Raw genomic sequence first — 6,818 nt, forward strand, 5'->3', positions numbered from 1 at the left:
GTGCTCATAAAGTTGTGCCAGGGGACTTGCAATGACCTCGGCCAGTTCCTTTAGAACTCTAGGGTGGAGATCATCCGGGCCTTGATTAGCTCTGCCAGCCACAGCATTGCATTGGTGGCTCATGTTCATTTTGTTGTCCATCACGACACCCGGGTCTTGTTCAGATGTGGTGCTAGCAAGCGTAGCACTGCTGAGCCTGTAAACATGTAGTGGATTATTTCTCCCCAGATGGAGCACTTTACATTTCTCCATATCAAACAACATCTGACTGAGGTCCACCTACCTCATGAGCCTGTCCAGGTCGGCTTGTATTGCCAGCCTGTCTTCGAGTGTAACCACACTCCCCCATAGTTTGGTATTGTCAGCAAACTTTGCTAGTTTGCTTTTAATACCTGAATCCAAATCATTGATGAACATCTTGAAAAGTGCTGGTCCAAGTACTGAACCCTGAGGGATGCCACTGGTCACCCTCTGCCATGATGACTCACTTCTGTCAATCAATACTCTCTGGGTCCTACCATGGAGCCAGTTACCTAGCCACCGGACTGTAAAGTAGTCAAGGCTGCATTTTCCCTATTTTTTCATGAGGACTTCATGGAAGACCAGGTCAAAGGTCCTTTTGAAATCCAGGTATATTACATCAACTACATTTCCCCCATCCAGGTGGTAAGTAACCTGATCATAGAAGAAAAAAAGAGGTTGGTCTGGTATGACCTGCCTATAACGAAGCCATGTTGGCTATCTTTCAGAATACTGCCTTCTGCTAGCCTGTCTGTAATGGATTATTTGATAATTTTCCCCAGGATTTTACCAGGGATTGAGGTCAAACTGACTGGCCTGTAATTTCCCAGGTCTTCCTTTCTTCTTTTCTTAAAAATAGGCACCACGTTAGCCTTCTTCCAATTTTCTGGGACCTCTCCCGAGCACCACGAGTCTTCAATTAACTTTGCCATTGGTCACACGATTACATCAGCCAGTTCTTTAGTACCCCCAGGCATAGTTCTTCTGGTCCTGCTGACTTGAAGATATTTAGCTTTTGTAGGTGCTCCCCCACAAGATCTATGCCAACTATGGGGGTGGTCACCCCATCATAATCATCCTGTCAAGCAGGCTAACACCCTTGGACTGGTGGAATACTGACATGAAATATTTATTCAGTTCAGTTTTATCCTGAGTGCCAGTTATCAGCCATTTCATTTCATTCATCAGGGGCCCTGTGCTTCCCTTATTTTTTCTCCAACTTCCTACATAGCTAAAGAAGGACTTTTTGTTGTCCTTGATTCTGGTTGCCAATCTGCATTCAGCTTGTGTTTTTGCTGTCCTGATCCACTCCCTATAGGTGTGGGCTGTTGCTGAGCACTCCTCTTTGGTAGTTGTTCCTGACTTCATCCTTTGTAGGCTTCTTGTTTTAATTTCAGGAGGTCCATGACTTCACTGTTGAGCCAAGGGGGTCTCCCAGCCCTTTTGCTGCCTTTCTTACAAAAGGGAATGGACTTCCTTGGAGCTTTTAGGATCGCTTCCTTGAGGAATGACCACTCTTCTTGTACCCTCTTCCTCATCAGACCATGGTCCTACAGGGCCTCGCCAATCATCACCCTAAGCTTGTGGAAGTCAGCTTTCCTAAAATCAAGGATTTCTACTTTACTGGCGAATTTCCCTGACTTATGGTGGATGGAGAAAGTGATCATTTCATGGTCACTGTTGGCCAGCTTCCCTTCGATCCTCAGGTTGTTCACTAGATCATCCCCTTTGGCCAGAACTAAGTCTAGGAGTGCCTTGCCCCTGGTCAGCCCATAGACTTCTTGCGTTAGAGAGAGCTCCTCAATGCAAATTGCTCAGGCACTAAGCTGCTGTTTTACACAAGGTTCTCCAGCTCTTCATGTGGTGATAAAAATAAAACCCTATGGAAGCCTAAAATGTGACTCATCAATGTCTGCTAACACTACACATAGCCCAGAACAACAGCTCTCAGATGTGCCCCTTGCCCTCAGCTGTTGCAAAGGCGTTAGCACCGGATCCTGATAGTAACGGGGGAAATGAGGCATTTTAGCAGAAACAGGCGATAAATATGCTTGTTGCACATTCCCAAACCACACCTGGTGCCACAGCCCTAAGCATCCCCACCCAGTTTCCCAAACCTCTTGCTTCTTCCCTTCCACTGTCCTGAAATGGATTGTTCTTACAACAACGCTCTTCAGACACTGCCTCAGAGCCTAGGTCCTGACTCCATCTTTTTTTTGCACACAAAGAGCTACCCGAGCAGAGAAGCAGAGACAGGGAACGCCCAGCCAGGCCTGGCTGGATCCAGCATCTGCCCTTGACGAGTCAGAGTCGAGTAAAATCAAAATGTACTTGACAGAGCACGAGAGACAAACAGGCAGGCTGCCTTGTACTTTCCAGCAGCTAAGGTGCGCACCGTGTGGCCGCACGCAAATAAAAACCTCGCCGCGCACAAACTCGTTGAGGCGGCGCGCCCCCGCGGCGAGGAGCTGGGCGCGGAGCGCAGCGGAGGCACCGGGCCCGGCGCGGGACGCTTACCTCAGGAGAGCTCCTCCCCCCGGGGCAGGCGGCAGCTCCTCCCTGAGGCGGGACAGGGGCCGGGGCAGCGGAGCGAGAAGGGGCAGGGCGTCAGGGCCGGGGAGCGGAGCAGTGTCCCGGAGCCGGCGGAGCCCGCACCAGGCCGGATGACGCCTGGGGTCGCACCCGTGGACTGACCCCAAGTGCCAAACGTTGGGCACATCCACCCTCAATAAATACAATCATCATCTACTAATGGTAGTGCTAAAATAAAGATGCCAAAAACCTGCAAGTATTATTTGTATGATTTTCTGTTAGGGCAGAAAGGACCCTCTTACACCCCCCTCCCCACTCCTCTGACATTTTCTCCCACTTAAAAAGCTGCAAGACCAGATGGATTTTGTGCTGAAATAAAACACCAAGACAGTGCTTACTCAGCCCCCAATGCTAAGTTAGTGGCTCAACTAGTGAGGTTGTTATACAATAACATGAGAAGCACCGTGCAACTTAAAGGAAAGAAAGATTAATGTTAAATGTGTCAAAGGTAACTAACCAGAAAAGCTGCACTTTTCTGCACCAAGTATCAGTGGCAGACAATACAATTACACTCTCCTTAGGGACACTTACCAGCAGACCACACCGAAAGGGGGAGACAGGACCAAAGCAGCGTGCTCATGGACCGAAGCAGCACGCTTGTGGACCATTACTCCTTCGAGCATTGCTCTCCAGTCTGTCGGGGTGACCACCTGCTCCCAGCCAAATTCCAAGTCCTTGCTCCGGAGGAGAAAGCACCAGAGCTTCTGTTTAAGACAGATGAAGAGATACTAACTGTAATAAAGCCGCAGTTTTTCCTAATTTTAATCCAATTCAAATTTTGCTTAAACTTTAAATAGTAATTCAGCCCCAAGCAAAACACCTGGCATGGAAAATTTCAGCTCAGGTAGTTAAAGTTTAGCTAAGTTTTCAAACTACAAGTATGGGAAATATTATAATAGAAAGAGTTATACATCTTAACCACAAGCAGCTTTACCAGCTATGCCTGTAATGCAATAAGAGCTGGTAAATTAATATTGTGAGATTTTCCTGCAGAAAATTTTAAAAACAAACAAACAACAGACAGACAAAAAGACAGACACTTTTTTCATTGATAATTTCTATCAAAAACAAATTGACTTTTTGTAGAATACCAAAAATTAAAATATTGTGATGAGAATCAGAACCACACTGATTCAAGGAGTAGTTGTTAGTTGCATCATATTGAAGACCGGAAACGTGGCATTCAGATGTTTCAGCTTTCAGGCTTGCAGTTTAAACTACAGACATTTTTCCTCCCCACAAGGAGACACCTTCGATGACAACTCTTGGGTTTAGACACAACTCCAATTTACCACCAAAAAGAAAGTCAATTGTCAGCCAGCCTTTGTTCCTATCCCAATGCAGAAGTCTCTGCCATATACAGATTCTCTCCTCCCCACCCAGTTTTACCCCAGGCAGAGCCAAGGGCCCCCATTAGAAAATCACAGGTGCATCTACATGTCACGTTACAGCGATGTAGCAATCATGTGGGTCTACACATAATTGGCAGCTACATCACCATAGTGTGCCGCTATGGCAACATAGCAGTAAAATCTAATCATGCGCACAGTACAGTAAAACATTCATGCTGTGCTGTGTTTTAGTACTTCCAAAAGGAAGTATGAAAGCATGGTACTGTAGCAACACTGCTGTACGGCAATGTGTAGACACACCCCACTTGTAGTTTTTTTTTTAATACTGTGGTATTGTACATATACAACCTTGCAAGCCCTGCTCAGTTCATTTGGAATCATGATAATAAAAGACAGGGAAGCAGCAGCAGCAGCAGCAGCAGCAGAGCAAATGGATGAGGGGCAGAATCAATATTACAATGCAGAATCAATATTATCAGTACAATACAAATGTATTGTGAAGGCAGAATCAATATTACAATGCATGACATTCCCTTCCTTGTGAACTGAGCTAGGTATTTAGAGAAACACTTTTACAAAGTACTGGTTAGGAACACAAATACCCCAAGGTTCTCCATAATCCCAAATATCTGTAGTACTTGAGACTGAGTAATTGATGTCCTCCCCATACCCTCCACCCCCATCTATACAAACCCTTCTCTTTTGTAGCCCCCACTGCACTCATAATCACATGTTTCTAATAACACATCACCATCACCATGCAGAAGCAGCAAGACAAATTAAAACAAAATTCTTGCAATGGGTTGGAGCTACTATTCTGGATCAGTTGTATCCCAGCTCCACAGGTTTAAATACCCTCAAACTTTGGAGGAGAGTCTGGATTCTGATCTGATCTTTGAAACCTGAGTTCATCTCCCGCTCTTGAAATTTCTTTCCCTGGTGCAAAAGTTGGTCATTTATAGAGCAGGAGGAAGGAAGGCAGAGTAGTTGGCTGATCTAAAGGCTCTAAAAAGGTTAGGAAACAAAGAGTTAAACTTCAAGCCCAAGGAGGCAGGAGGCCCATGGAAAGAATCAGATGGACAGTAAAGAGCATTTCCTCCAGGCTAACAGAATTACAGAAATTATCAGAGGAGCATGTGTCTGGGGATGGATTGAATGATGCTCTGAGAGATAGATAACCAGAGTTAATAAGCTCTGTGCTGAGAGCACAGTAAGAGGGTTCCTGGAAATTTGGTGGGTAAACAAGATAGCCACTTAAGTAAAGAGTCTGAAGCTTTCATCAGACATCACAAGCTACTGACCACCACAGCATTCTTTTTAGTTCCTGGTCCTACAGGCCTAAAAGTCTTAAAGTGACTGGTGACTCAGGTACAGGAAAGTACAGCAGAGAAACAAATCCAAGTTTTTCAAGTCCCATGATACTCTCCTAAGCACTGGCCTACCTGACTTCTCCAAAGAGACATTATCAATTCTGCACAGAATGAGACTCCAGTTTCAAGAATCCCTAAACCCACTCACCTCTGACATCCTATGAGATTTTTATTGCAAATGACTGGACTGTAAATTGGTGTGATACATCACACAGAACTCAGGATTCTCATTGCCTTAAAGGTGAACTAGAAAGGAGTCCCAAAAACTTGGCCTTTTTGGTTCATTACAATGTATAGAACTCAGAATGATTTTTTTTTAAATCTGCATGGTTGTTCGCTCAGATGTACTGTGAACACAAAGCAATCTGCCCTGTTTCTTTTGAAGAACTTCTGTCATAAACTTTATCAATGAGGATTGGGTGAATTGTCACCCTTATGGTGCTCGGGGAAAGCAGCTCTGGAAAAAGTCCCCATTACCCAACAATTGACCCTTGTGTAGAAATACAAGGTGTACATCACCTTCAAAATGATTCTCCTTTATTTGAAGAATCCCTCTCACACCATTTCCTTTATTGTCAAATATTTCATTAATCCCAGAAATATTATCTAACTCAGGTACACTGGGCCACATGTATCCCTGTTTATTTCTCATGGACCAAAGTCTGCTCTCACTCTAATTTGTATAAATATATGTTAACTCCACTGACTTCAAACATCTGAGGGCAGAATTTGGACTCCTAGATATGGGTCCTTTTTGAGAACCAAACCTTATAGACATCAGGGCTGGAAGGGACCTTGGGAGATCATCGAGTCAAGCCCCCTGCCCAAAGGGCAGGAAGTCAGCTGGGGTCATAGGATCCCAGCAAGATAAGCATCTAATTTGATGTATTCGTTTCCTGTTTCCATTAATGATGATCTTGGCAGAAGACAATGATCTTCCCACTTTACCACTCGTTCCATTGGAATATGGCTTAGTACCACCTTGCCTGTCTGGGTACCCAATGTGTCCCTTTCCCCTGTATCCAAGCACCTCAAACACAGTAATTTTGTATCCTCAGAATACCCATTTGAGGTAAGTACTGCTACCCCCAATTTGCGTGGGAAAGAGGGATGCTTGACAGACTAGGGAACAGATCCCAAGTCTCTTCTGCCTCAGTCCAATAGGATGACAAAAGACCATTCTTCCTTTTCTCACCTTTCTCCATACTATTACCATGGCTCAGTGGTACAGATGTTTCTGAGAACAGAAATAGGATAAGCATCTGCTGGGCCAGGCCCTTCTCCTGATAACACTTGTCTCCTGCAGTTACTAAGGAGAGAATTAACTGTGCCTCTTTCCCTGCCTCCACAGATACCCAGCATCACTCTGTTGCTCTACCTTTGCTCTTAAAAAGCAAAATAAAAGCTTCAATGAAGGTCTGGCAGTAAGTTGCTTGGGCCCCTAACAGATCACCCAACTTGAGAGCTACTGCTTTATAATTAA

Source organism: Crocodylus porosus, unplaced genomic scaffold, assembly GCF_001723895.1.
Source record: "Crocodylus porosus isolate Cpor-Errol unplaced genomic scaffold, CroPor_comp1, whole genome shotgun sequence".
NCBI lineage: Eukaryota > Metazoa > Chordata > Crocodylia > Crocodylidae > Crocodylus > Crocodylus porosus.